At 44.7% G+C, this 21,202-nt stretch overlaps 1 protein-coding gene across 3 annotated transcripts in view; it reads right to left on the reverse strand.

Annotated features, from left to right (window-relative positions):
• Positions 1 to 21,202, reverse strand: part of GIGYF1 (GRB10 interacting GYF protein 1) — a 1,351,771-nt gene that overhangs the window by 1,253,584 nt on the left and 76,985 nt on the right. For all 3 annotated transcript variants that reach the window (XM_085637593.1, XM_085637592.1, XM_085637591.1), the window contains exon 2: positions 795 to 1,020. The gene's annotated coding sequence lies outside the window, so the exon portion shown is untranslated. The remainder of the gene's footprint in view (positions 1 to 794; positions 1,021 to 21,202) is intronic.

The following is a 21,202-nucleotide window of genomic DNA, read 5'->3' on the forward strand; positions in this document are numbered from 1 at the left end:
CTTGTCCCAAAGGCAAAATAAACAAAAAAACTTGTTCTTGAACCCAAACAATGCCCTGGGCGTCGGACTATAGGAATACCACACCCCTCCAGTTTTATTTTCTCTGCAGCACAGATGCCTCGAACATATAGTTAAGTTTTCTTATAAACTGAAGTGATCAAAGTGGATTCATATGCGATAGGAGGGGGAAGGAATTGTATTCAAGGCCACTTGTGATGCAACAAAACGGTAATACTTTTTTTTTTTAAACACAAGAGCACTAAAATCTCGAATGATTGCATGTCATAGCATCACTGCGAAAAAAAACTATGAAAGCGCTATTTGGGAGGGGGGATGGGGGTGTCGTGGATTTTATGTAAAGTAAACATGACCCAAAGGTATTAGAGCTCTTTACATTAGCACCAGTTGCATTACAGATGGACACATTAATTTTGTTAGGCACAGGGAGGTTAAATGATTTGCCGAGAATCAGAGGATGTTGAGCGTCTCTGCAGAGACTCAAACCCGGTTCCCCAGCTTCGAGGTCTACCCCTCTAGCCAGACAACAAACTTAAAATGTGCCTTTAAAGGCCCTTCCTATTTTTCCAAACATTACTTAAACTGTGCCCTGTGTAACAGACCAGAAGCCACTACTGGCCTAGCTAGTCTAACATACATGGTACCTTGGTGCACGTTTATATGTGGCGGGTTGTGCCCCTGCTCAAGTAGCTGAAAACAGTGCACTAACGTACATTAAGATAATAACAAAACAAAAAAACAAACAAAACAAACAAAACAAAACAAAAAAAACTTACGGTGGGTGCACGTCGTGGTGACTTCCTGCAATATGGTCACTTGTTCATCGCATCAACACTGAAGCGTTTCCGCTAGGGAGGTTAGTTTGGTTTGTATTTGTGCCAGGAGGATACTTGGGTTAGGGAAATGGACAGGAGATGGATAAAGGGTATAAAAAGTAGGAGGAGCTTTCAAACGGTCTATGTCTTATCAGCAGGCGAAGGTCTTCACATCTGCAATTTTAACCTGGAAGGCAAGCAGGAAACAAATACAGGAGTTAAAAGGATACGATATGAGAGGGCCTACACTTAGGTATGCATTTCTGAAGCTACAGACTCCTTAAGAAACCTAACCACAAAAAGACCAACAATACTATAGGTGGATTTTACTCCTACAAGTCAACCTTGGAATCCAATACGGATAAACACTCTCCACCCTGACCACCTCTCTCCCTTGTTAATATACTTCAGTCTACAATTTAACAGACTTTTCAGTTTTTCTAGGAGTGCAAAAAGTATTACTTTAACAGTCAACTGAAGCAGCTCCACAAGGGCTACTGCGATGAAAAAAAATACCCATAAAGGTCATTATCCTAGAGCATATTAAAGTAAAACAAGTGCTGCTTCCTACCCAGTATCCTTGATTTTGGGACTGGTTCCAGACATTCACAAAACAGTACTTCACCACCAAAACCCATATGCCCCCAAACGTCAATCACAAGTCTGAAATCTACTGCAAGCACATAGTGGGAAGTGGAAGTACTACTACTCTCTGAAACCCAAAATATGAAGTTGACACCCAAGCAGGAGAGGAGTCAATAGCAGTTTTGAAAAGATTGGGTATTCTGGGGGCCATTTCAGCTCTTCAACCAAATTGTCCACTCTGCATTTAACTTTTCCTTAAGCAAGAAACAATATGGAAAACCCCTAAATGCTATATAGCTGTCTCTGTATGATAAATGTGAGGCTCCAAAAGGCAATTAAATCTGTGTTATGGGCTAGGCTGCGTTGTGATGAGGGATATAGGATTGGTTGCTGGACAGCTAAGTACGCGCCCTTCTCAGTCCATCTCGCAAATATACCCGACAGTTGAGGAGTGATGTTATCGACCTACCAACCCTTTCATTGGGTAGGCTTTCGAACAGCTCAAATAGCAGACGTCAGTCACAACAGACTTGTACGAGAAGGTCTCAGTGGTGAACAAGCCTCGAGCGCCTCCGTTCAAGTGGTTGTAGGACTTGCCCACCTCCCAGAACAGTTATCCTTGATTCCCACATTGCCAGGTGCCAAACCAGAGCGTGGACATGGTGAGCAAACACTGACCTCATGAGATGGCTAAACCAGGTTTTTTTTTTTTTTTACTCTTTCATCTTGAAATCAGATAAGTTTGCAGCACATCTTTGACAATAGTAGGCATAGTTCAATTTCATGAGGCAAGAGCCTAAGCTACTCGGCAAATTTATTGAACTGCCAGGAAATATTAATACCTGGTCTACAAAACAACAAATAGCCAGGGTGTGGCTAATAAGCTTTACTCAAGGCATCAAACTTTACCTACGCATGCAATTCTCCAGCTTACTATCGAAAGGGACAGAGGATCACATGTAACCCTAATACTCTATCTTGGGAAGCTTTAATAAATTGGTTATGATCTTGACCAACTGGCAACAAAGCATGGGAAGGTCAACATCAGTTCAGTGAAGATTCAACTAAGGGATAGCTGGGGTTACACGCAATTGTAACCACCACTGGGTATGTGGGCAACTGTAAGCAAAGGAAAAACAGTGGGTAGCAGAAGAAACATGCTAATAACCTAACAATGTACAGCGATGATTGGTCCACTCAGAAATCTGGTCTGGCGTCAAAAATTAGGCAGTACTGCTTCATAAATGAGTGGATGATCTGCAAAAAGCTATGTCGAATTTCCAACAGAAGCTACGGGAGTCACTCTGCCCATTGTGCAATAAGTCAGTTTCCTGAAGTGGTAGAGACCTAATAGTCTGCTTGAATGTTATCAGTGAATGAACAGACCTGTTACTGAAAGGTATTTTTCCCCTTGTTGGAGCAATACTGGGACATGCTTCCACTACCAGGGTGTGCAAGAACCTTTCAGTCAAACAATCATTTAAAAGACTGAACAATTTAGTATGAATTACTTAAGAATTAGGTAGAGACTTACATTTTTGAAGAATTTTAAAGCAATCATGCTCTAACGAGTTCAACTTTAATTCATGGTTTGGGACTCCTAGTAAGTCAACATAAAACACGAACGTACAAGGTATACAAAAAGCAAGTTAAAATAGGATCTCATAACCAGATGCCCCCTATAGCACCAACAACTGCTTTCAATAAAAAGATTTTAAAAAAGTTTAAAACAATACAAAACATTTCATTTGGAGGGTTGAGCAATAAATACATAGCCTTAGCAGTCACACAGAGAATATTAAAAGAGGGGGTCGCAGCAACTTATGACAATATAACAGCAAGGCAGGACATATAAATAAAACATGCTTCAATTTTTACAAAAGGGACTTGTGCTTGACATACAAAAAAAAAAAAACCAGAAAAAATGGGTCTTAAAACCGGATTCCCCCTATGGCACTATCCACTGCATTCAGTACAAGTGCAAAAATAAATTAAATTTTTAAAAAAAAAATGTAATACAAAACATTTCATTTGGAGGGGTGAGCAATAAATACATAGCCTCAGCAGTCGTATGAACTGAGACTCTTAAAAGGAGGGCTCAGCCATTTACGACATAGTAGCAAGGCAGAACATACAAGTAAAACAGGTTTCAAATCTTGGCATCAAAACACAAAACCCTTTTAATGAAAAAGGGTGGGGGAACAAGAGGCAATGGAGTAAATAGGGTACGCTGGCCTCCAATCTACATGTAACAACAAAAGCTACCCTATTCAGAAAACTGATTTCTAATACAAATAGAGGCACATTATGCCAATGATTAGGTGGTGGAGGACATTACAAAAATTGTATGGATGGGCCTCACACACCACTAGGTGTCATGCTTCATCATCAGCTGTCCTCGCCCTTTAAAAACTGCATTTGATAAAGGGCCGGCCTGCACCTGGAGACAGGGAGACACTTCTAACACTAAGTGGGGGCCCGTGCTGAAAAAGCGAGTGAGTGATTCTAAAAACTGATGCGCAATACTGTGTAAAATATTTTAATAATGCAGTTTGTGCTCGATATTAAAAGGGGGATTTTTGGGAGACTTGGGGGGGGGGTTAGTACCCTATCTCCATCTGTGTTGCCAACATGTTTCTGCCAAAACGGCCCGGTCGGTCCATGGCATTCATCAGGGCGTGAAGAGAAAAGGGCTCCTGTCTCATCTCAGAGACAGAGACAAATCCACTATTCGTAGGTTGGCACTAATCCAATTCTTACAACCATCTTTCAAGACACCTGTTAAGAAAATAGTATATAACATTTATCAGTAGGGTTGCATACAATGCATGCCGTAAAAAGAAATCAGTCTGAAAGACTTGCACACACCACAATTTGGAAGTGCATGTGATGAGCACGTGTCACTGCAAATGTAGTGCCCAGAAACTCAAGTAGTTGCAAGACCAGCTCACAAACTTACCCTATTTCAGGTGTGGGATTGTCCCATGGGAAAGGGGAAGAGGGACCTCTGTAGTCAAACTCTGGGGGACAAAGTCATCAAAATATGCAAGACCAAAATTCTGAATAAATGCAATAAGATCTGAATAGCTGCCTAAGTTGTAAAGGAGAAACAAATATTTGCTTCTTTGTTTCATCATTCATCCATCCACACTAACTTCATCAAGGTGCGTCCCTCGCTTTGTACCTATCGTCCGTCCTTGCTGCTTCCCCGATGAGAAATGACCTGGGGGCGAGGTGCGCTATATATACACACACCAGGCCCAGTGGTTAATTGATCCGTAATTGCATTGATTGTGATCACCTAGAAAACGTCCCTAACGGTGCATGAATAGTACGTGTCGTTTCCGCCATCTTTCTGCGGTTGCCTGACCAGGACAGCAAAGTGAGCGGCTCTAGTTTGGAAGGTGCCCTAATCCGCACGGGATAAGTGTGTCTTTGCCGCTGTTACTATGTGGCTGCCTGCTCCCAGTGGCGACGCTGTGCAGTTGCCTGGAAACCAACTGAATAAGTTGCGCATGCGCAGAGAGACCGTGTGTGCGTTTGTAAAAAGGGCCGAAGAACCGGCCTAGGTTTTAAGCAGGCCCTGTTTTTAAAAGAACGTAAATAGTTGTTATAGGTCTCGTAATGTGCCACGGGTGTAAATAGGGATAAGAAAGCCTTTTAGGTTCCGGTATTAAAATAACACTTTCCTCGTTTCAGATTATATGTGATCCGGTATGTGCAAGGGTGATTTAAGAATAAAGAATGCAGGACATTTCTTATTTAAAAAGGAAAAGGTTTTTTAAATTCTCTCTTTTCTGGTTATTAAAAATTAATTCTATGAACATAAGGTGGAAGGAACGATATTGGCAGGTTGCCAAATCATTCAGTTCATGAGAAGCCATGGTATTTTGTCATTTAACCCCAATTCATTTGTTTTGAGGCGATAAACCCATCTCTGTTCTCTGACATGAAGTTTCTGTAAATTGAGACTACCGGGATGCATCTTTTCTAAAACAACCCACTCAAGGTCTTTGTCACAGTGCCCTAGTTCTAGGAAGTGACGTGTGAGTTTTGTATTGGTTTTTCTGCACCTAATAGTGCTCCGATGTTCATTGATCCTAACCTTAAACTTGTGTAGTGTCATGCCTACATACAGGAGTTTGCAGGGGCACCTAATTAGATACACCACGTTTTCGCTATTGCAATTGGTCAGATTCCTTAGAACCCATGGGCGGTCAGTATTGAGGTTTACTTCTTTGGTTGGACGGGTAAGGGGGACATGCTACACAGCTTTCACATGGATAGTGGCCGACTGGTCTATCCTGATCCCATAACGTTGTCTGAGTTTCCTTTTTTGGTGATGGACCTTTGGCATGAACCAGTGCATCCCTGATATTGGAGTTTCTTTTAAATGCAAATAGGGGTTTGGGCTGTTGCTTTCCTGCCCCATTCAGGATACACCACTGTTTGTGGGTGATGTGTTGTACCGTGTTAGAGATAGGAGTGTACGTCGTAAAGCAAACAATAGGGTCACTCTTTTCTCTGGTTTCAAAAAGTGCGTCACGGTTGTTGTTTCTCGCCCTTTTTCGAGCTCTTGTGACCATTTTCTTAGGGTAGTGGCGTTGGAGCAGCTGGTCTTCTAAAGTTTGTGCTTGGTGAACAAATGCTTCCAGAGAGGAGCAGTTTCTCCTTACTCTGAGGAATTGGCCCACTGGTAGGTTTTGTCGAAGGGCCCTGGGGTAGAAGCTCTCATACATGAGGAGGCTGTTTTTGTCTTTTGGTTTATTATGTACTTTAGTATTTATACTGTCTCCGTCCAGGGTGATCAAGTCCAGGAAGATTGCTTCACTCGTGTTGATGTTACTTGTGAATTTGAGATGTTCGTCTCTTGTATTGATCCATTGACAATTTGGTTGCTTCCTGGTAGTCTCCATGCCAGACGATGAGAATATCATCGATAAATCGACGCCACAATCTCAGTTGTTCCTTGAAGGGGTTATCTTGATTAAATACCAAGTCCTCTTCAAATTGGTGTATACCATGCCAGGAGCAAATGTGCTTCTCATGAACGTGCCCTTGATATGATGGTAGATGGTGTCATTGAACTCGAAGAAATTCTCTGTTAGCGCCATTTCTGCACACTCCATGATAAAGCTGCAAGGGGTGATGAAATCCCATTCTCTTTCCTGAAGAATGTGTTCTACGACATTCAGTGTGCGGCTCTGCGGAATGCTCGTATAAAGCGCCTCTATGTCTATGGTGATCAATCAATCTTCTCTTGGGTCAATATCTATGTCCCTAAGGAGACATAGGACATCCTTAGTGTCCTGGTGATACGATTGCGAGGTCTGAAAAATGGGTTTGAGGAACCAGTCGCGAAAATTGTGAGAGGGGTTCAAGTACAGAGCCTATCCCAGATACAATTGGTCTACCGGGGAGTGGGTCCTTGTTTTTATGGATCTTTGGAAGGGTGTAGAATCTAGGGGTCCGGGGTGTGTCCCCCACTAGAAACTCCGCTTCGTGTTAAGTAATCCAGTCTTTGGAAAGTCCTTCCATCATCGTTTTTATCCTGGTGGAGAGTCTTGGTATAGGGTCAGAGGAAATTTCCTCATAGCGGTTTCTGTCAGAAAGGAGGCGTATGCATTCTGTATGATATTTCTCTTGGTCCATGATGACAATTGCTTCGCCCTTATCTGCCGGTTTAATAACCAGTTTGGTGTTCTTCCTGCCAAATCTTGGCATACCATACCATTTAGATGGTAAAACATTAAACAGTACAATATTTATGCAGATAAGTGCCCAGGTGTCCAACGCCTCCATGTTATGTGAATGTAATTTATAAAGCGCCTGAATCGCCCCGAAATAGTATCTCTGCGCTGGTGTAGAAATACAGGCAGGTACTATTAGTTTCTGAAAAGCCGTTTAGAGAAGCCTTCTAAATGGACGGTGATAAGAGCACGTTGTAAAGATCACAGGAACATGAAAGTACTCTTCAAATCTGTTTTATTCGTTACGACATCCCAGCTCAGCTTCCAGTTCAACCGCTTCTCATCTCCATCTACCCTTCTCTCTCAGCCTGACATCACATTCCGTGATGTCAGCTTATCATGTCTCCACACATCTCCCCCCTTACATAAACTTGAGAAAAAAAATTTTTTTTTTTTTTTTTTTTTACACACAAATAGAGTTCCAATATAACACAACAAAATAAACTAGAACAGTAATGGTTTATTTAACATAAGGGAACTAACTAATTCACATGAAATAATGGTGACATTTTATGGGTCTGTAAAATTCTCATAACTTTAAAAATATCACCCATACTCCTATTAGATCCATCATCCAGGACTACAACATTTTGTTTGACTTCTTTCACTCTGCAAGGATGCGAATATTTACTTCCACCTTTATGGACAAAACCCCTCTCTCACAACAACCCAATCTCCAGACACTAAATGAGATATTTTCACACCCATCCTTTTATTGTAATATGAAACATTCTTACTGTGTGACTTCAACACCTTTTTCTTTATTTCTTCACGATCCACAACTATTTCCACATCACCTTTTAACCATATAGGACACTCCTTTGTATTTGGCATGCTCCCTTTGAGGGAAACAAATGGTGAAACACCAGTTACCGAATGGGGAGTGATTCTGTGTGACCACATCATTTTCCTTAATTCTTTTTTCCATGACAACTGGGCGGCCAATGACAATTGTATATTCTCCATAATTAAACGATTCACTCTTTCTACTAGACCATTGGCCTGAGGACGGAAAAACGCCACCCTTTCATGAACAATCCCTAATCCACTCAAATAAGACACCATTTCCTTGGATACAAATTGTACCCCATTGTCAGAAACAATGGTCTTTGGCAAGCCTTCATCCAGAAAAACCTCTTCCATAAAATCAATAACCACAGACTTATTCACCTCTGGCACGGTTTTGATCACAAACCATTTGGAATGGTACTCTACCAACACAATGATAAATTTGTTAGTAGATCCTAACTTAGCCACAGGTCCCAAGAAATCAATCGCGATTTTCTCCCAAGGTTTACCAGGAAAGCTGGACACTGCTAGTGGTCTAATTACTTTAGTTTTATCACTATTAGTATACGCCACACAATTCTTCACTCTCTCCTCCACATCATGATCAACACCTGGACACCAAAACATCTCTTACTCTTCTCTTCATAGCACTACGCCCAAGATGGCCTTCATGGAGGATATCAAGAATTCTAGATCGAATGCCACAAGGAGGTACAAACTGACTTCGACTTAACACCAACGATGCTTAGCTCATCCTTAACCTTGAAATACTCGAACAGCCATTCTTTGAGCATCCACACTATTCCATCCATGCACAATCTTCTCTTCAACTTCTTTAATGACATCATCTTCTCTAGCAATAGCCCATTCATCAGCAACAATAGATATCTCCTCTTCAACTGACAACACTTCATTATAATCAATTACAGAAACTATTCCTTCGACCAGCATGCTAGACAAGTAATCAGCAACTATATTGTTACTGCCTTTCACAAACTCAACCTCAAAATTATATTCGAACAAGCTTAATAACCACCTTGTAATATGAGGTGTAACATTCCCTTCCAAACCTCGTCCACCTTTAAAAATGTAAGTCAAGGGTTTATGAACAGTTCTTAATTTGAAAGGAATTCCCCACACGTAAAACCTGAAATGGTTAATTCCCCAACAGGCTAGGGCCTCTCTTTCGATCACAGAATAGGTGGTTTGAGCACCTTGTAATCTTCTAGATGCAAATCCAATTACATTTTCAACTCCATCATGAACTTGAGTGAGGACAGCCCCAATCCCAACATTACTTGCATCGGTAGTGATGTAGGTTTTCCCGGTTACGTCAAAATGACCTAATGTTGGAGCACTCACTATGAATTTCTTTATGTTGGTAAAAGAACGTTCACACTCTACTGTCCACTCATACTCTACCTCCTTGTGGCTAACAAATATGTAAGGAACAATTTCTTTCATTGTTTCCACGGTACTGGTGGATCCCCAGGAGAGGCTGAAAAAGTTGGAGGTGAAGCCATGCTTTGATATGCCATCTCTGAATCACAAATAAACTAAAATAATATAAAAACACAAATTAATATAATAAATTAATATAACAAACACAAAAATTTAAAATAATAACATTGGTCATCAGTTGCATGGGATAGGTTCCAATGTCATTCATTAATATTTACAGTCTTTCCTTTTATTTCCACAGTGTAAGGTTGAAGAGTCCTCTACAGTCTCTTCCTATTGAATTGCAGAGTCCCTTTTCTATTACCATGAAGAGGATCGAGAAATCAATGGCTCAGTGAACGAAGGAAGCATAAAGGTGAGTCTCCTGTTATTCCAATTCATTTAATTGTGTGCTAGTGAATTGTTTTCAACATATAACTTTTGGAAATCATGTTTCAGTCGCGCACACGGTACACGCACCGATTGACTTGCTTGCCGCTCCCTCAGTCGTCACGCATATAACACTCGCGCTTGAAAGGAGCTTTTATTAACTTCCTTGCTGCTTCCTCAGTCACAGCATTCATTAACTTGCTTGTTGCTCCCTCAATCGCCCACATGGTACCCACGCTTGACTAAAGTAGAACGGTACTCGCGCACTCAGTAGGTTGCTTCCCTCGCACCACTACGCGCAGGTTGCTCGCACCAGTGCCTGCTGTTTCGTGCGTTCAAAGTACCGCGCACCGATTGCTCGCGCCGGTATATTTTCAATTAATTTGACAGATTTATGATGTAAATGAGCATTTTGAATAGCGAAATACGACTTTTCTGTCTTATAAATCGTCAACTTATCTCCACACGCCGCCTAAGTAACTTATCATTATAGCGAGTTCTTATGTTGTTGACGGTTCGTTTACAGTGTAGAATTTACTGAGAGTGAAGAAACTGGTCCAAAATGAGTTAAAGTTAGCGAGTGAATCCCAATGTTAAATAATGATGCATATCTTCCATTAAGACACAATATAAAGACTTGCCCCTGGTTTTTCATACGTAGGTTCATACATACGGTTTTTCACACGTAGATTAGTTTCATCCAGGGGTGTAGATGTCGTATAACTGTCCCCTGCACAGATTTCCTCGTCGCCAGTGTAGAGATCACAGGAACATGAAAGTACTCTTCAAATCTGTTTTATTGGTTACGACATCCCAGCTCAGCTTCCAGTTCAACCGCTTCTCACCTCCATCTCCCCTTCTCTCTCAGTCTGACATCATCACATTCCGTGATGTCAGCTTATTATGTCTCCACACACGTTCCAAAGGTGAGAGGGTAGGTGGTTCCAGTAAAGGAGGGCTAAGTAGGAGAAGGCTTTGCCCCAGAGCAAGCTTTTCTAAAACGAGGTAAGATGAGAGATTTCTCCCCGGATCGCAGAGATCTACTCAGCCAGTACGGAATAAGTTTCTCTTGACAACTTGGTCCTCCCTCTGCCACTCAATTTTTTGTACTATACAACAGCGCAAGAGGGGGGAGTAGTAGTAGTACCAGCTGGCATATTCTGGCCCATGGGAAATATTTTAGGACAAGTAATGCTGCGGTTGATTCAAAATGAGAGTTCACTGCAGCATCAAGATTCACTTTTTTCTTGGAGCGAAGGAGAAGCCGCAGGGTGGCGGCGCGTGGTTGGCTTGGTGTCGCAGGAGGTAGCGGCAGCACAAGCTCTGCTTTTGCTATACTGGAGGGGACGAGCACGGGAGAAAGGTGGTGGAGCCTCTGGAGTGCATTTAGGCTGCAGGTGGGACTACACGGAGGGAACTAGGCGCCCAAAGAAGCCGGAGAGAGCACAAGAGGTAGGCGGGGGAAACCGGGACATAAGCCTCCTCAGGGGCGAAAACAAGGTAGTGACAAACTGAGAAGCAGTGCAGGAAGGGAGACTCCGGTTCCCCCATTCTGTAAACAGTCCTTGCATCAAGTGGATAGGGGCTAACCCCCAAGCAATTCTAGAAGTAAACTGAAGGGGGAATCTAGTAGGGCAGGTAGGGTAAAAACGAAAGCAGAGGAGTGCAGAGTTAAAGTTACACTCTCACTAAGGTCTTTTTAGGTCTCGCTTAGCGTTGTGGCACACATGCGCTGTTCGCTCTGCGAGGCTTCTTGTAATTGATTAACTTTAAGAAGTGGAGTGTAGGCTCCGTCGCGTGTTCTGGCTTGCATCACTGTACATGCTAAACGCTGGCCTCCGACTGTAAGTGAAGCTTTTTAGTCCCTCCTTGTTACCGCCCAGACTCCTTTTGGCCCCGACCACACGGACTGGATCGTTTACTTGAAGTGCGACACTGTCTCCTTCAATTACTGGATAGGCACTTTTTCCCCATTTGCGCAATGGGCCCTCTGTTTCCTGACTTCCTGTGCATCACTACCACCTGCTGCCTCCCTTGTGTACCGGGATGTCTCCTGGTGTGCACCCTCCCTTGGGCTCTGGTTGGGTGTACCGGGATGGCTTCCGATGTGCACCCTCCCCTGGGCTCTGGTTGCAGCCCGCTACTCCACTCTGCAGCAATGGCGGGGGCCCGAAGGTGGCCTGCCTGCGCCATGCAGAGTTATAACTGCGGTGCCAGCACCTCTGTAAGTACCAATACGGCACCCTTGTGTGCCTTTATTTTGTTGGGTTTTCTTTTATTTTTATTTCGCAATGGCGGGGGGCCCAAAGATGGCCTGCCCGTGTCCTGCGGAGTCATAATTGCGGTGCCAGCGCCTCTGTACCAATGCGGCGCTTTCACTTTAACTGCTATTGTTAAAGTGAAAGCGCGATGCAAAAATAGACTTTTTTGCCCACCTGCACCACTCCCCCCTTCTCTCTTTGCACGCTCCTTAAAGCTCCATTTGCTATTCCCCCTCCTGCTTTGCATTAAGAGCCCCCCCCCCCACTAGGCACACACACAACCTTTCCCTTAATGACCCCATGGCACGAACCCACCTGCACTTTTGTAAGTATGCATTTCTGTATGCTTGTGTTTTTCAGACCACTTGTCAGATCCTTACACTCCGCACCCAAAACGTCTCACATGAAACATACTACTACGTCATACTTCTCCAAGAAAATATTCAGGTCTGCCTAGAACTGCTATTTACAGTGCGAGTGCTGCAAGGCCTCATTAGTGCAGTCTTGTGCTGTACAAATGCTCCATGACCCTCCTGAAATCCGAGAACGTGATGCACACAGGTGTTAATCCCAACAAACTTGATGACACGATAATTGTGTGTGCGCACGTGCATGCCTGCATGCCGCTGAGTCTGACCTGGTAGATCCACTGCATATCCTGATCCAAAGCACTACACCTACCCATGTGGTTTCCATGCTATACCGTGCCACCCAATCAAAAAGCCCCGTCCTGAAATGGAATTCCCGCACACACTGGGACGAGGACGTAGGGACTCCCATTAGTGATGATCAGTGGGCATAGTGCTGTCAGCAAACCGGAAGTGTGTCATCAAGCAGTAGGTTACGCATCATACACTTCAAATACTTACATTGCATATATCACACCCTGGTTAGTCTCCATCGATTTAAACTCCGAGATAACGATCGATGCGAGAGATTAAATAAAGCTGGAGCAGGATTTCTACACCTGGTGTTGGGAGAGCGAGGCTATTCAGAAGTATTGGACATAAGTTTTGCAAACCCATGAGCAGATGATTGGCTCCCCAATTCTGAACACTCCACTAACAACATTGATAGGATACACAGTGGAGATAGAAACGAATAGTTTCTTACCTGTCGGTGTAGTTTTGCAGCTTGAAGATCTTTCTGGATTCACTATGCTGTGCATTATTCCGCGATCTGGTGGTTGGGTCCGGATTCGTAGTCTCTTTTTTTTTTTTTGTAGCCCAGGTGGGCGTCGACGTCCCACCATTTGGTGCACCTCTCGTGACGTCGTCGTGCTTCCTGCGGAAGTCCCACCTTTGGGGCGCCATCTTCGGGTTCTTTTTTCCCCCGTTTTTTTTTTGTGTTTTTTTTTAACCCTAGGCGAGTGATTAAATTGTATGTCCACTTTTCTGTAGTATTTCATTCCTTCTGTACCTCTGTTTTTCCTCCTCTTCCTCCAGCCTCATCTTCCTAGCGGAGGTGGTGGGTTCGCTAGTGAATCCAGAAAGATCTTCAAGCTGCAAAACTACACCGACAGGTAAAAAACTATTCGTTTTGCAGCGTGAATATTTCTGGATTCACTATGCTGTGCATAGACTTTGTAGCGGTTTGTTATCTTTGTGGCAGCTGGGTGGTAGATGAGCGTTGGTCGTTGAATATGTGTTGAAGCACCTTCTGTCCTACTTGTGCTTCTTTGTTCATCTGTATGTCCACGCAGTAGTGCTTGGTGAACGTGTGCACCGAAGCCCATGTTGCCGCCAGGCATATGTCCTGAATGGGCGTGTTTGCCAGAAAGGCAACGGGTTCCCCTTTCTTCCTTGTGGAGTGAGCTTGAGGCCCCTCCGTTAGCTCCTGTCCTGCCTGTTTGTGGCAAAACTGTATAGTTAGTGCAATCCATCTAGCAATGGTGCCCTTTGTCACTGGTCTCCCCATGAAGCTTGATGCAAAGGACGCAAAGAGCTGCTGAGTTTTTCTGTGCTCCTTGGTCCTCTCAATGTAGTGCATCACTGCTCTCCTAGCGTCTAGAGTGTGTAGAGCCTTTTCTGCTTTCGAAGTTGGGTTTTGAAAGAAACTCGGTATCTGAATACTCTGGTTCAAATGGAATGCCGACACGACTTTAGGCATGAAGTGTGGGTCCGTTCTCAGGACAACCCTGTCCTTGTGTATCTGTATGTAGGGCTCTTGTAGCGTTAGTGCTTGCAGTTCGCTCACCCTGCGTAGCGAGGTTATGGCTACCAGAAATGCCGTTTTCATAGTCAACATCTGCATTGATGTCTTGTGCATGGGTTCAAATGGTGCTTTCATAAGCTCCGTCAGTACCACGTTGAGGTTCCATGCCGGCGGCGGCAACCTTATAGGTGGCGCGATTGGTTTAGCTCCTTCCATGAATCTCTTTACTACCTGCGACGTAAAGAAACTTCCACCCTTCTCCCCTCTTGTGTAGGCTCCTATCGCCGCTAGGTGTACCCTTAGGGAGGTGGAGCATAGGTTACTTTTCAGAAGGTGCGTGAGGTATCTCAGCACTGTTGAGTCCTTAGTCATTTTATTCTGCAGGCCTTTTTTGCCACACCATATTGTAAATCTTTTCCATTTTGCACTATAGCATTTGCATGTAGTTGGTCTCCTAGCCTCTCGCAGCACTCGCATAGTGCTTGGAGGCAATCTAGGGTCCGCAAACTAACTCTTCAGGAGCCATGCCGCCAGGCTGAGGCTTTCTGGCTCTGGATGTAGAACCTCTCCGTTCTGTATGGAGAGCAGGTCCTTTCTTCTTGTGAATCTGTGGGGATTCCCTTGAGCCATTTCTTGAATTTGGGAGAACCAAGTCTGCCTTGCCCACTCTGGTGCCACCAGGATCAGTGTCATGTTGCTGGTTCTGCATTTCTCGAGCACCCTGTGTAACAGTGGTATCGGCGGAAAAGCGTAGGCAAATGTCCTTGACCAGCTTATCCATAGGGCATTCCCTTGGGATTGCTGATCTGGTTGCCTGGACGCGAGGCTTCGGCATTTTGCATTCTGGCGTGTTGCAAACAGGTCTATTGTGGGAGTTCCCCATTTCTGGAAAAGCTTCTGCGTTTCGTGCCCATTGAGCTCCCACTCGTGTGAAGCAGAGGTCTGCCTGCTTAGCCAGTCTGCCTCCACATTGTCCTTCCCTGGTAGGTGAATCGCTAGCAGGTCTATCTTGAGAGGTATGGCCCATCTCCAAATCTCCTGTGCCAGAGTGGAAAGGGGGAACGACTGTGTCCCACCCTGTTTGTTGATATAAAACATGGTTGTGGTGTTGTCCGTTTGAATCAACACTCTCTGGTTGTACAGGTGCTTCTGGAATGCCTTCAGGGCTAGCAGGACAGTCTTCAATTCCAGGTAATTGATATGTCTGACTGCATCTGCCGGAGCCCACAGGCCCCTCACTCAGAGTTGGTCCATGTGTGCTCCCCATCCCCTTTGAGATGCGTCCGCGGTGATGGTCACAGTTGGGCTTGGTGGTGCCAGGCTTTTCCCTGTAGATATGTTGTCCCTGTTCCACCAAGTTCCCTTCCTGCACTGCGTGTGTAACCACTAGATCTTCCCAACTTCCGCTTGCCTGTGACCATTGCTGTTGTAGCCATTCTTGGAATGGTCTCATGTGAAGTCGTACATTTGGGACCAGGTGGATACATGATGCCATCATCCCCATGATCTTGCTCACTGTTCTCACTGTCAGAACTCGCCCCTTCTGGTAGAGGCGCGTCTCCCTCAGTAGGGCTTCTGCTCTCCTGTCGCTGGGCACGACCGTCCTGTTTATGGTGTTGATTTTTGCTCCCAGGAAAATCTTCACCTGTTCTGGCTTCATTGATGACTTCCCCCAGTGTATGGAGAACCCCAGGTTTGTCAGTGTCTTTGTCACCTGTGCTGCGTGTTTCTCGCATTTTTCGTGGGTGTTGGCATCCTTGAGGTCCACGGTGGACATGAAATCTCCGCCCCTTATTTGGGGCAGCACCTCCTGTAGTGATGTCATTTTGAACTTGTGTTCTGATGTATTTGTTTAGGTATCGCAGATCCAGGATGGGTCTGAGATTTCCGTCTACTTTTGGTACCACGAAGTAGTTCGAGTAGACCCCTTTGTTCCTTTCCTTGTGAGGCGATGGCTCTTTTCAAGCAGCTTCAGTGTTTCCTCTCTGAGTTGAGCAAGCTCCTGACCTGAGCGTTGCCTTCGTTTTGGTTTTCTGTTTGGAGGCGTCCACGCAGTAACCGTGTTGTATGACGTTCAGTATCCACTTGTCCGTGGTTATACGTTGCCATTCCTGTAGGTAGCGGCCCAGCCTTCCGCCTACGGGTGTTGGATGTTCGTAGGCGATTGGGTCTCTTCCCCCCCTTGCTGTTTTTGCATTGCGCCTCACCCCTGGGGGTATCTTGGGGGTGAGCGTCCCCATGCGTGCCGAGTCACTTTGATGAGGGTTGGTCACTCCCTCGTCTCCTTTGGCCACGTCAGTTTCCCCTCCCGTGAAAGGACTGGCCCCTTGGCTGGTACTGCCAGTTTTGTTTTTGCTGACCTTGCTGTCCGTGACTTTCACTCTGCTGACTTTGCTGGAACGTCTGGTGCGATGTTCCCTGCTGGTTACCCCCTCTACCGTAGGGTCTTCTAGTTGGAGTGCCTCTTCTCATCCCCCTGAACTGTAGGGCCCCCATGGACCTTGCCGTCTCGTTCTCTTTCTTCAGCTGTGTGAGTTTTTCGTCCACTGTCGCCCCGAACAGTGTTTCCCCGTTGAAAGGGGTGCTTAATATGTTGCTCTGCACCTCCTGTTTGAATCCAGAGATTCTCAGCCAGGCCCGTCTTCGTTCAGTGATCCCTATGGCCAGTAGTCTGCTGGAAGTTTCCGCCCCGTCCAATGCAGTTTTAATGCATGAGTTGGCTATGTTTTTACCTTCTTCCACAAGGTGGGATGCTCTTTGGCGGTACTCTTCAGGGAGGTGTTTGACTAATTCCCCCATCTCGTCCCAGTGCTGGTACTGGTGACGATTGAGAAGCGCATTGGAGTTCGCCATGCGCCAGTGCATTGCCGCGTTCCTTTCGACCTTCCTTCCAGTGAGGTCCATTCTCCTGAATTCCTCATCGGGGGTGGCCCAGAGGTCGCTGGCACGTTGGCCCTTCTCCTGGCCGTGGAAGCGATGATGGAGTCGGCAGTGACTGCTCCCTTGATGTAAGGCGGGTCCAAGGAGGAGTGCTTGTATTTCTTCTCAGTCCTGGGCGTGATGGACCGGCATGTTGCTGGCTCCTTAAAGGCTTCCTTCCCCTGGTTCATTACGCTTTGGAGCATGGGAAGGAACTGGCTCCTCGTCTGAATGGGGAGCAGGGTCTCGAGAAGGAAATCAGCTTTCGGCTTCTCCTCGTCCAGTTTTACCCCAAAGGCTGCTGCAGCACTCCTGACGACCATATTGTACACCCCGATGTCGTCTGGCGGCAAAGGCCTCGAAGGATACGTGTCCACGGGCTCTTCGGGATTTTCGGCGTCGATATCTTGCCAATCCAGTTCATGAGTTGTTGATGGCGCCGAGCTGTAGAACGACTGCTGGTCGGCCTCCTCGTCTTCGCCTTCATAGTAGGTGCCTTCTTCCTCCTCCTCAGGATCTCTCGGCAGCCCTTCGGCGTAGAATTCGTCCTGTTCCTCGATCGACGACGTCAGTCGACTGAGTCGTTGGAATTCTGAATTGCTTCATCTTGGCGTCGAACTCCTTCCTCTGAAGGATGCTCTCCATCTCCGCCTCGAGCCTGCTCTTCTTCTCCATTTCGGAGATGCTTTCGACGTCGACCGCGGCTCTTTGACAGAGCTTGCGCCGACGCTGGCTTGTCTTTCTGCGTCGAACGGACTGCTTTCGACGAACTCAGCCTTTCGGCGTCCTTCGGCACCAGGGAGTCCTTCTCGGAGGATCAGCTCGGCCTTTTGTCCATGGATCCACCCTTGGTCGTCGAAATTTTCGGCGCCGGTGCTCCTTTTGAGGACTTAGACTCAGATTTTCGAGGCCCTTTCGGGGGTTTTGAACTCGACGATTCTCTTACCTCATCAGGCGTTTACGTATCGGTCTCTGCGACCGTGAAGACGTCGGGTCCTTCGGTGATGTTGTCCTCATAGTCGGTGGAGAGGCCCAGATCGTAAAGCGACGGGGCCTTACCCTTGCCTTCCATGCTGAAGTTCGCTCTTCTCTGGCGTTCTCTCACTCGGAGCGTCTTCGGCGCGAAAGCTGAACAGGCGTTGCAGTCCTTGCTCGGGTGGTCGATCGGTAGGCAAAGGTTGCAGACCGGATGCTGGTCCTTCTGCGCGAACTTGTGGTGGCAGTTAGGGCAGAATTTGAATGGTGTCTTGTCCATTGCGCTCAGAGCCTCTGAGTGCGCATCCTCGAAGGGCGTCGAAGAAAATTCCTGGGAATTCTTCCTTCTTCGCGTCCCGGATGTAATAAAATTCCTCTGTTATCTCAGCTGTTCTTTCTCGACGAAACTCGCGTTTTCTCCTTCTTCCTTCGATTGAAATCCTGGAGCTTCGATGACGATCCAGACCCAACGGCGGAAAAAAGAATCTGAAGATGGCGCCCCAAAGGTGGGACTTCCGCAGGAAGCACGACGACGTCACGAGAGGTGCACCAAATGGTGGGACGTCGACGCCCACCTGGGCTACAAAAAAAAAAAAGAAAGACTACGAATCCGGACCCAACCTCCAGATCGCGGAATAATGCACAGCATAGTGAATCCAGAAAGATCTTCAAGCTGCAAAACTTCAGGTAGGAAACAAGTATCGCTGGGTCTGTTATTAGCCAAGCGAAGAGTAGCTTGCAAATGGGGGAGGGGCATAGCGCCTACATTTAAGGAATGGATGCGCGATCTTATCTACTGTTAAGATCCACTTTCAACATATGCAGAGCTAATGCAAACTACCTCCAGACCGCATGATATATGGGACTAACTGCAGACCTACCTGATGGAACACCAATCCGATCAGGATAGTTCTGGGAAGAACGCACAAAAGGAGTCATTCCATGCGGAAGATGATAGAGGTGGTTCGGGTGGCAGGAGCTACTGGAGAGAAGGGCCCCTAAAACATAAATAGTTACAACCACCTGCACCAGAGTGCGCAATGAGGGGTGAGTGGCGGCATGCTGGATAATTAACTGTAATAGTAATAAGGACATTCATGTGATCATTCAGATGCGAAGACAAGAAACTGCAAACCTGTTTACTGTGTGTTAAAATAGAGCAAGTACATGGCTGTACTGAGAAGCAGCAAGATATGACTGACCGCCTGTGTTACCATGTTTGTTGTCGGTATGTATTAATAAAAAACCTAATACAGATATTTAAAAAAATGTTAGCCCTCGAATTGTTTACCAAATGGAACAGCACTTCAGGGTTAATAAATCGCCACGAGAAACACGCTGTGCAGTACCAGCTGAACTATTGTATGAATTGTAAATATTCAAGTGATACTATAGAAAAGTGAGATTTAATTTGATTATATTTTGCCACTGCTCAATTTGCTAATTTTGTATAACAAATTCTATGTCAAACTGACAAAGATAAAAGTACTCCTGCATTTAAATATTTTTGGTATTTATGTATGAACATTTATGATTCAGTTAAGCAGATATATATTTGACTAAATCATCCGTCATAGAACACAAATGATAATATAATGGTGGCTGGTGAATGAATCGTGAAAATGGAACAGCAAAAAAGTACATAAGTGAAAAAAGTAGTCCGTATACACATTTTACAACAGTGGCAAACATGACTAATCAAGGAGTAACTGAGTTCAATCGAAATCAGGTTCTTTAGTTTGTCAATGTTTCAGTTCCTCGGATATCGACCAGGGACATCATCAGGATCTAGAGGAAGTATTAACTGTTCTGAGTCTCTATGACATTCAATATTATTTGTCCCCACTGATATATTGTTGCAGACTATTATTTATTTCTCTTATAAATCTTCTCCCTCCGGATACAAGGTAGGTGTGCGCGCACGCGCACACACACAGAATATACCACTTCTGCTCGATTCCCTGCCACCGGAATCAGAAAGGGAACAAACACCTCTTAACTGCGTGCAATATCTGTATTTGGAAACGTGCTCAGCCGCCATGATGCGTTTCAGCCCCTAGAGGCCTTGATCACATGACATACCCATACTTCCCCCCACAATTTCAAGTGCCAGTGCAAATAACTGAAAACAGACTGCCCATTTGTTTTCTTAACAGCATTATTACAGTTGTGTCACAAGTAATACAGGAAATTAATAACTAATCAATAATCTTATGTACAGTTCTCCTTACATGTGCAAAATAGCACAGTATAATGTTCATATTAGTTGGCCCAAATAGATTCTCCTGTGCATAATTTCAAAATTTAAAAAAAAAAAAAAAAAAAAGTATAAATTTATTGGCCTTGACTTGGGCAACATGTTCAATAATCGCAACACTATCTGTATAAATAAATGTTATCTACAATAGTTACTAAAATTTGTAAAAAATTGTAAATAATTAATATAATGTGCAAATTAGGCAAAAATATAGGTATAAATACCTTGACCTTGCATTGGGTATCATGCAATTCTATCAGTATGAATACATGATATCCACAATATTTACTGACTGCTGTAAAATATTGTAAACAATTGATATGATGTTCAAATAGCGCTGCTGAATGGTCTGCTCCACCTGTGCAAACAACGCATTATAAAACCTTATTTCTTCTACACATGCCCTATATTTAAAATTACTACAGTGATAAAGTTTGCTGTTCCTACAATCTGTTAAAACCAAATATCTTTAAAAAGTGCTAAGAACTACAACAAAAAGGTTGTACTCCCTTTGCAGTGTCTAACTAAAAAAACCCTATAAATAAATTGCTTCAAGTGACAAAATTTGTTCAGCTTGCCATAGGAGGCCTAAATCGGAACTCCTCTGTAGCTCGGAATGGGGAAACTAAGTAAGTAGGAAGAAGGCTCAGCGAAGGGATTAACTAATTAATTACCTATTAGGTAATGTTTGTATCTATAACTCATCCATTTGGTACTTGAATTGTCGGGTATCTTTTGTGCCGACTTCTAATGGAAATGTAACTAGTCACAGTAATATGGGTCTTTATAACCAGGTGTGTTTGTCCTCAGTTGTATTTAAACCATTCGGACTCTTGCTATCCAATTCTA

Source organism: Triturus cristatus, chromosome 12 (genome assembly GCF_964204655.1).
Source record: "Triturus cristatus chromosome 12, aTriCri1.1, whole genome shotgun sequence".
In the NCBI taxonomy this organism is placed as follows: domain Eukaryota; kingdom Metazoa; phylum Chordata; class Amphibia; order Caudata; family Salamandridae; genus Triturus; species Triturus cristatus.